Source organism: Pyrus communis, chromosome 5, assembly GCF_041283825.1.
Source record: "Pyrus communis isolate YQ-2024b chromosome 5, ASM4128382v1, whole genome shotgun sequence".
Classification (NCBI taxonomy): Eukaryota; Viridiplantae; Streptophyta; class Magnoliopsida; order Rosales; family Rosaceae; genus Pyrus; species Pyrus communis.
Genome location: NC_142569.1, coordinates 10660821 through 10670748, shown reverse-complemented (window position 1 = coordinate 10670748; position 9928 = coordinate 10660821). Strand labels below are relative to the sequence as shown.

At 35.6% G+C, this 9928-nt stretch overlaps 1 pseudogene; it reads left to right on the top strand.

The window, feature by feature from the left end:
* The first annotated feature begins 883 nt into the window (after positions 1-883).
* LOC137724738 (hyoscyamine 6-beta-hydroxylase-like) lies at positions 884-9451 on the top strand (annotated as a pseudogene).
* Positions 9452-9928: the final 477 nt, after the last annotated feature.

The following is a 9928-nucleotide window of genomic DNA, read 5'->3' as shown; positions in this document are numbered from 1 at the left end:
TTTTTCCTAGAGATCCGATATAATCTAATTAAAAGCTCTATTTTTCTTCTTATGATATTTGCTTCAAAGCAAACTAGAGGACGCTTTTAAAAGCTCTTGCCGTAAATCATTAAAAGGTCCAATCTTCAATAATGTGATATTTCTTTTATTTCATTAGAAGAATTGAATCCGTAACAAATGTTAATTTTAACCAATGTGAAATCCATTATCGAAGATGGATTGTACTTGTCAACCGTAGAGCCCTCAACAATGTGATTTTTTATTTTATTGTTTACCTAACAATGTATAACATGGAAATAATTATGATCGACGATTCCAAATTGTAATTGTTGTGGTCACCCCTATTCATGAGTGATGATTTCAAATTCATGTTTAACAATGAATTAGTTAGTCAATTTGGGCATAGTCAAGTTGATTAGGACATATTACGATCTTAGTATTCAAGTTTAAGTATTTTCTTTTGTAAAACTGTGTCGTCATAATATCATTCAAATATATATCAGTAAATTTGTTTAATTTTCATCAAAATTCTTCAACAAGATAGATGTTTGTAGATTCCCCTTAAGATCATATTTGTTTGTTTTATGCATCTACGACCAAATAAAAAACTGAGGGAAGAACATATTAATAACACCTAATTATGTAGCCTTCTCGTCAATATTTTTCTGTTTTCGATTAATTAAATATTCTTCTTAGTTTAACATTTGGTTTGTCCGCTTCTGATTTTCAACTATGGCTTGTCTGTTTCTGCATGCTCCTATACCACAGCATGAAAAAAGAATATGCTTTTATGAAATGGACGTTTAATCTGTCTTCCTTCAAACTATTTTAAACCATTTCATTTTTAATTAACTTCATTATTTTGAACAAAAAAAAAAAAAAAATGGAGAAACTCATCTCAAACGGAAGGGACTTGCAATATGTACCTGAATCTTATATATTAACCCTTGAAACTAGACCTGGGAATGTACGTGTTTCACTATTTGAGAGCATCCCGGTTATTGATTTTCTTGGCACTGACAAACCACAGCTGATCAAGCAGATCACAGAAGCTGCCCGAGAATTCGGCTTTTTCCAGGTTTGCCATACTCGTTTATTTTTTTGTAGTGATTTTCACATTATCGTTTTCTCATTCTATGCTTCTCTTGTTTATGTCTTTCCTTAATTCTTCTTTGATTTATTCAATTCAAAAGCTAGAGAAAAAAAAAAAAAAAAAAAAAAAAAAAACAGACGGGAGAAAAGAGTGTGAAAATGACTTCCTCTTCTTTCTTTTTGTTTTGGTGGTTAAAAGGCGGATTTACAAATCGATAACTTGATTTGCAAATGCAGTTGGTTAATCATGGAGTGCCAGACAATTTGATGCATGATGTCGTGAGTGTGTCCAAGGAGTTTTTTGAGCAGCCTTCTGAAGACAAAGCAAGCCTCTATTCTGAAGATGCTAAGAAAAGTTGCAGACTATACACCAGCATCGACTATGTGAAGGAGTAGAAACATTATTGGAGAGACAATTTAAGACTTGTCATCCTCTGGAGGAACACATCGATTCCTGGCCTGAAAAACCGGCTAAATATCGGTATTTTAATCACTTCCCTAGAGTTAGTTGATTCGTGTATTATATGCGTACAAAACACTTTTTGAAAAATACTGTTTTCCATACAATTATCAGACATATGGAAGATACGTGTTTTCTTAAACTACTATAAACGTATATTGTTTGCATGAATAATACATATAGGGGACGTTTGTTTGCCCTCACTAACTTGGACTGGACTGGACTGGACTAGCTATTAGTCTAATACTGTGTTTGTTCCATGCTGGGACTAACATTAATGAGACTAGAGGGGACTAGCATGGACAAAACCCTTCACTAAGAGGTCTTAGTGAGACCCCCAAATAACCATGGGACTAGCTAAGACTATCCTCTATTTCTCGTCCTTGTCATGCTTAATGACCACTCCCGACAAACTCCTCGTCATCGCTGGTCACCTAAATCAATCATTAACTTCCTGAATCTCTTTCAGATCCATTTCACAACCAACTTTCATATAAAATATACCAAATTGAAGCTGGGAGTGACAAGATTACGATTTTACTTGAATTGAGGCCAAAATGTGGTCGAATGTGGCCGGAAAATGGTCTGGAAGTCTCGGCCTATTTGGGCTTCTTCAAATCCATGACAAATTCGAGCATGCAAAGCTAAGATCTCGGTCCAGGGATGGTGATGAATTTTTTGACGGTGCTAACTTCATCCAATTTAATGAGGGTTGGCCAAAAAACACATCGGGAAACCTGCAACTCGTCGGGAAAATTGGAGCCGTGAGGTTCCGTTCGAACAACGCATAGCTAGAGAGGGAGGGAGGACAAAGAAATAGAGACTTGAATCAATAAGGAGTTTGACCAGGAATGAGAAAGAGACATGAATTGAGAGGTTTGAGAGGAAAAAAAGAGGGAGAGGGTGGGACGATGAGAGAAGAGGAAAAGAGTGGGACGGAAATGGTAGGAAAAGATGGAGAAAAAGATAAGATCATAATAAAATATTATTAATTTATATATTAAATAAAATAATATTAGAATTTGTTATTATCCAGCTTCTTAGTCCAATACTGCACTAAACGCTTCACTAAGTTAGTCCAGTTTAGTCTAGTCTAAGCCAGTCCAGCTTAGTCCTTGAAGCTAATCCAGTCCGAGATAGTCCGACGCAACAAACGTCCCCATATAGGGCTAATTGGATTAATAGTCCCCGTGGTGATAGGGTAGTTGGAAAATAGCCCATGTGGTAAAAAAAACTAGGATTTAAGCCTCTGTGGTAAAGTTTGTTAGGATTTATGTCTAAAATTGAAAATTCCGTCAACTTTTCTTTAATTATTAGCACGCGAGCTAGCTCCACATGTTAACAATTAATGGAGAAGTCCGTTTTAGCCTAACATGTGTGGCTTACGTGCTAATAATTAACAAAAAATTGATGGAATTTTTAATTTAGTGCATAAATCCTAACAGACTTTACCACAGGCTTAAATCCTAGTTTTTTTTTTACCACAGAGACTATCTTCCAACTACCCTATCACCACGAAGACTATTAATCCAATTAAGCCTACATATATATTGTTTGCATACTTATACATGTACTATAAGCATATTGAAAGAAAAAAACAACAAATAAAGAAAACTAAACAAATAATACTAAAATATTATATAATGGCTCAATTCTTCATCGAATCTTTTAAAGAGTTATTGAACAATGTTGAAGAAAAATTCAGAAATAAATAAAAATAACAAAAATAACAGAACTTGAAATACTTTATTAATGATAAATAATTGCTATACAGAATGAAATAACAGGAATAAATACAAGATTAACCACAGGTAGAAGCTAATGCAAAGGCTATGTCCTTCGAACAGTATTTCCGTGTCACTCTTGTGCTTGTGGTTCTACAACGTCTGCTCGACCAGGATACAACTACCTAATTCTATAACTTGCACTAGATTATAGAATTCTAGTGAATTGTTTTGTGTGTTTACTCTTTGAAAATTTTGTACTGAAGAGAAAGAGGAAGAAAATGATGATACTATTTGGAAAATGTGATTGCAAATATATAGGTTGTTTCACACCCTACCTGTTGAGCGTATTTGAAAACACAACTCTTTCTAAGAGCTGTCTCTTAATCAAACGTTTCTTAATTAATATGTTAATTAAAAAACTTTATTTGAAATTAAAATTAATATTAATTGTATTAGGCTATATTATACATACCTAATTCACAAAATCATAAGGCCCAAACATTCAATCCATTTCCAAATGGTCCAAGTTCTAATTACTAGAACAAAGGAAAAGTTCCCCGATGTGGGATACTAGGAGTCTCAAAACTCCAACAAACAATACACGTTTGTATTTTTCATGAACTATATATGCGGGTTCGGTATTTTTCTACTATGAGCCTATGATCACTTCATCGTAACCCTTCAAGACATTTATTTTAAGTCACCATTGCAATTCAAAGATTGTTAAAGATGTATTTTCTTTTTTGTTTCTGATCTAAAATTTCAGAGAAATGATGGGACATTATTCGGTGGAGGTGTGGAAGCTGGGGCTGTGTCTTCTGGATCTAATTTGTGAAGGGTTAGGACTCGAAACTGGATTTTTTGAGGGTGAACTGAGCCAAGTGCAGTTGATGGCTGCAAATTATTACCCACCATGTCCAGACCCAAGTTTAACCTTGGGATTACCTAAACACAGTAATATTAATCTCATAACTATTCTTCTCCAAGAACAAGTTCATGGCCTTCAAGTTTTGAAAGATGCTCAATGGCTGGCTGTTGAGCCTGTCCCCAATGCATTTGGGGTCAATATAGGTCACATGTTGCAGGTACTTCACCCACACACACACACACACACACAAATATATATATATATATATATATATATATATATATCTTATAAATCTGTACAGCAGGTTCGTTCATTATTAAAAACGGATGCTCTGTCGAAAATGTATTTGATAACCTGTTGATACCTTTTGTTTGAGGACAATGATATATATGTTAGAGTTCGAAGAAATTATACACTGTGAGCTATGACTACACATATCCTCTCTGAGAATGGAAGGAATTACAGTACGAAAAATGGAAGAGAGATGATGACAGAGAGAGAGAGAGAGAGAATAGAGAATATGACTCTGAATATTCTTCACACATTCACCATTTCATTCATTTGAGAGAGTGAGGGAATATCACTCTCTTTCTAACCATTATATACTTTTGGCAATATTCAAAATAACATCAAGGCAATCCTAGCCTTCCATCTTACACCATATGAGATGAAGACACATGTCTACTTACTTAAGATCTATGAGACTTAAACAAGAAAGTATACAACCAATTTAGCTAATCATTCTAGCAATATGAGCTAGAAATACAACTACCACACTACCACATCATATCACAATTTACACACTAACAACCCCCTTTAAATTGTGAACTGATTTCACCCCAAGAAGTTCTCTAAGATAGGTGAATTGCTCTCTTGCTAATGCCTTTGTAAAAATGTCATCAACTTGCACCTTTGTAGGATAGTGAACCAAGTCAATCACTCCTTGCTGCAATGCCTCGTTGATGAAGTGATACCTTCTATTTATATGCTTGGCTTTTTGATGAAATATGGGATTCTTAGTGATAGCAATAGTTGAAGTATTGTCACAATTCAGTGGTGTTGCAACAGATTGCATTTCACCAAAATCTTCTAGCATAAATCGTAGCCAAGTGGCTTGGTAGTTGCCTCTGATGCACTAATATACTCTGCTTTAGCCATGGACAAAGCAACACATTGTTGTTTGACAGAGGTCCAAGAAAAGAAACAGTTGCCAAATGTAAAAGCATAACCAGATGTGCTTTTCATGTCTTCTTCTAAACCACTTCAATCACTATCATAGAAGCCTATCAGAATTGCTCCTTTGCTTTCTTGTACTCTAAACCAAAATCCAGAGTTCCTTGAACATATCTGAGTACCCTCTTTGCTATCCCATGATGCTTGTTAGAAGGACAGTGCATGAACCTTGCTAACAAACATGCAACATACATTATATTAGGCCTTGTTGCTGTGAGGTACTGCAAGCTTCACACAATTTTCTTGTATTAAGTTTCATCTGCAGCTCCACATTCATCTTCATTTCTCAGTTTTTCATTTGGTACAAGTGGAGTGCTCACAAGTTTACAATCCTGGAGTCCAAATTTCTTCAACAGAGATGAGACATACTTCATCTGGTATATGAAGATGCTGTCTTCAGTTTGCATAACTCTTATTCCCAGAAAATGGTACAGCAAACCCAAATATGTCATTTCATACTTATGCATTATATCAGCCTTGAATTCATCCATTAACTCGTGAGAACTTCCAGTATAAACTATATCATCAACATAAATGGACACTATGATCAAATCTGAGTCTCCTCTACACTTGGTATACAATGTTGCCTAACTGGTACTTCTTTTGAAACCACACTGTGCAAAATAAGAATCAATTTCTCCATACCAGGCCCTAGGTGCCTGCTTTAGACCATACAAGGCTTTGTGCAATTTGTACACCTTATCCTCATCTCCTTGCACAATGAATCCATATGGCTGACCTACATACACCAGATCTTCAAGTACACCATTTAAGAAAGTCGATTTCACATCTAGTTCAAACATTTTCCAATAGTTCTTTGTAGCCGGTGCAATAAGAGTTCTTATGGTGTCTAACCTTGCCACAAGTGCAAAGGTTTCATTATAGTTTATCCCAGGTTTTTGTGCATAGCCTTTTGCAACTAGCCTAGCCTCATTCTTTTGAACCGAGCCATCTAAGTTCAACTTTGTTTTATACACCTATTTTACCCCAATCACAGGTTTATCAAATGGTCTCCTTACCAATTCCCATGTTTGATTCTTCTCAATCATACTCATTTCATCCTTCATTGCCTTTTTCCATGCTTTATCATGTGTAGCTTCATCAAAGCATTTTGTTTAAACAATACATAAGTGGCATCTCTCATAAATCTCACTCAAGTTCTTGTACCTCAGTGGAGTATCATCATACTGAGGTATAGATAATGAGCTAGTTGATTCATCGGAACCAGTGGCTGGAGAACTTTCAATTTGAACTTGAGACCGATCAGGTATCACTTGTTCCAGAGATTTAGACACTTCATCAATTTTACCCATGTCCAGAGACTCATTTGTAGATAGTGGGATGCATACTTCCTTGATTTTATGCTTCTCCCAGTCCCATTTACCATTTTCATCAAAGATTACATCCCTAAAGAGCAAAACCTTTTGAGTTACAGGATTAAGCACTCTATATCCCTTCTCACAAGCACCATATCCAATTAAAATACCTATGACACTTGTTTCTTCTAATTTGTGTGTCAAATTTCTTGGAATAAGAGAGTAACACATTGAACCAAACACTTTTAGGTGTTCAATCCCATGTTTTCTTCCACTGAACTTCTCAAAAGGTGTAATATTCCCCAAAGCTTTTGTAGGACTTCTGTTTAGCAGATACACATATGTGTTCACTGCTTCACACCATGCATTGTAAGGGAGTTCTTTCTCATATATCATGCACTTGGCCATCTCCACAACAGTCCTGTTTTTCCTTTCTGCAACTCCATTATGTTGTGGAGAATATGCAACAGTGGGTTGTCTCTCTATCCCCAAGGTTTCATAGAACTTCTCAAATTCGTTTGAGGTGAACTCTCATCCCCTATCTGTTCTCAATTTCTTCACAAGATATCCACATTGAAGCTCTACCATAGCTTTAAATTTCTTAAATACATGGAAGACCTCTGATTTGTTTGTCAAAAAAGTAGACCTAACACATCCTTGAGTAGTCATGAAAGTAATGAAGTACTTGTTTTCACTTAGACTTGGAGTTTACATAGGACCACACACATCTGAGTATATTAATTCCAATGGCTCCTTTGCTTTCCATATTGATTCCTTGGGAAATGACTCATTGTGATTATTTCCAAGTGCACACCCTTGACACATTTCATCACTATTTTGGATTTCAGGTAGCCCCAATACCATTTATTGACTCTGTAATAGCTTAAGACTCCTGAAATTTAGATGACCAAACCTCTTGTGCCACACCTTTGCACACTTTTGCACATTTGTTCTCAATGCAAGCTCTTTGTTTGTACTAAAAATCAAGGGAAAACACCTATTTCCTTTCGGTTTCACACTGACCACCAAGTTTCTTAGAGATCTGTCATCAAACACATCCACTCTATAGTCTCCAAACAGAAGAAAGTAACCATGCTCAGTCATCTGACTTACACTGAGCAAATTCTCTGCAAGACCAGGTACAAACATAACTTCCTTTATATATCTTTTACCCTTCATTGTCTCAATGACTAGTGTCCATTTTCATGTCACTTCAACCAAGACTCCAGTGCTTAATTGGACCTTGGCTTTCACATTTCTATCAATGTCTACAAGCAAATATTCCTTGGATGTCATATGATTACTACATCCATTATCTATATACCACACATCACTCATTTTCTCCACTTCACCAAAGTGATTAGCATAGAACAAATTAACAGCTTTTTCCACCTGATGAGCAAGATTTACTTTTTCCACTACCTTGTTTGTCTTGCAGTATCTTGCAATATGTCCAATCTTATAGCATTTGTGACACTTGACCTTGTTCTTGACCCAACATTCACCATAGTGTAGTCTATCACAAAATTTACACTTATCTCCAGTGTTGTTTGCTTCATTTTTCACAGGAACACCAGCCTTATTGCTCCAATTAGTTTTGTTACTCCATTGTTTTCCTTTTGACTTTAAATTCTTATGGTATTTGCTATTGTTTGTTTGACCATTAAACCTATTTGGTTTCGATGCAATGTTCAAACCAGCAAATGCTTTCTCCATACTACTTTCACCATGCCTATCAAGTCTTTGTTCATAACCCTTTAAAGTGGCAACCACATCCTAAGCATCTATGGTGTCCAAATCCTTAGTATTTTCTATCAGAGTTGCAATACTATCATAGGATTTAGGCAAACAAATTAACAATTTCTGCACAATTCTTTGATTACTCTGATCTTGACCATAACTTCTCATTTGATTAATCAGATCAAACAATTTAGCAATATACATAGAGAGAGATTCATTATCATTCATGCGAGTATACTCAAAATCTTGTCTAAGACCTTGAAGTTTCACAAATCTTACTTGCTTATCACCAACAAATTCTTGTTTTAGAATGTCCCATGTAGCCTTTGCACTTTCATGGGTTGCGATTCTCGGGAAAATTTGATCTCAGTATTCAAAATAACATCAATGCAATCCCAGCCTTCCATCTTACACCCTATGAGATGAAGACACATGTCTACTTACTTACTTAAGACCTATGAGACTTAAACAAGAAGGTATACAACCAATTTAGCTAATCATTCTAGCAATATGAGCTAGAAATACAACTACCACATCAGATCACAATTTACACACTAACAATATATATATATATATACTCTATTCTTACTAGGAAGTTCGTTCTTTATTAAAAAAATTAGGGTGCACCAATGCCTTTGAAGGTGCATTAATAATATGTCGATACGTTTTGTTGACAACAAATATATATATATATATATGTATTAATTATTAATCACATATCCATAGTCCGTTCTTTAACAAACATCTCCTGCATTTTTGCTATGAACACAGATTATCAGTAACGGGAATCTGAGCAGTGTTGACCAGAGTTGTGACAGACAGCAAGGTTTCAAGGACCACAGTCGCAAGCTTCATACATCCTTCTAGCACCTGCCATATTGAACCTGCAAAAGCACTTGTTAAGGACAGTTCTCCACTCCACCGAGCTTTTACATATAAAGATTTTATTAGCACCTACATACAAGATACTCTTGAGACAGTACCGCCGCTCGACCGTTATAAGCTCCAACCTTAAAGCAGCCAACGCCCATTTAGTCTAGCGTCATTTAGTTTCCATTTGTTGACAGAAGTGAAGTCTTTGGATTGGAATCTCAATTCTCATGGACTGAAGTTTGTTATGTCAACTAAAATCAAAGCTCTTCAAGGCTGAAGTGTGTTCAAATTTTCTGTAACGGATACGGATCCTTAAAGCACTTTTTCTGATCTTGCGTCAATGCTAATGTCATTATCTTATGCTTAGTGCATCACAACAGTAGAATCTAAGTTTTTTTTAGTCAAATTGATCTTTGAAATTGGCACAACTCTTCACTTTGGCCCCTGTCAATGAAAATTTATAGAAGTGGTTCCTTAGTTCGTCCATTGTAAATTATTTTGGTCATTTCGTGAAAATCTGTCAGTATCATCGTTAAATAGAAGGTTGGTTTGACAAAAATATTCTTAAAAAGGTAATCACGTGGTCATTCGCGTGACCACATAACAAGGATATTGACAA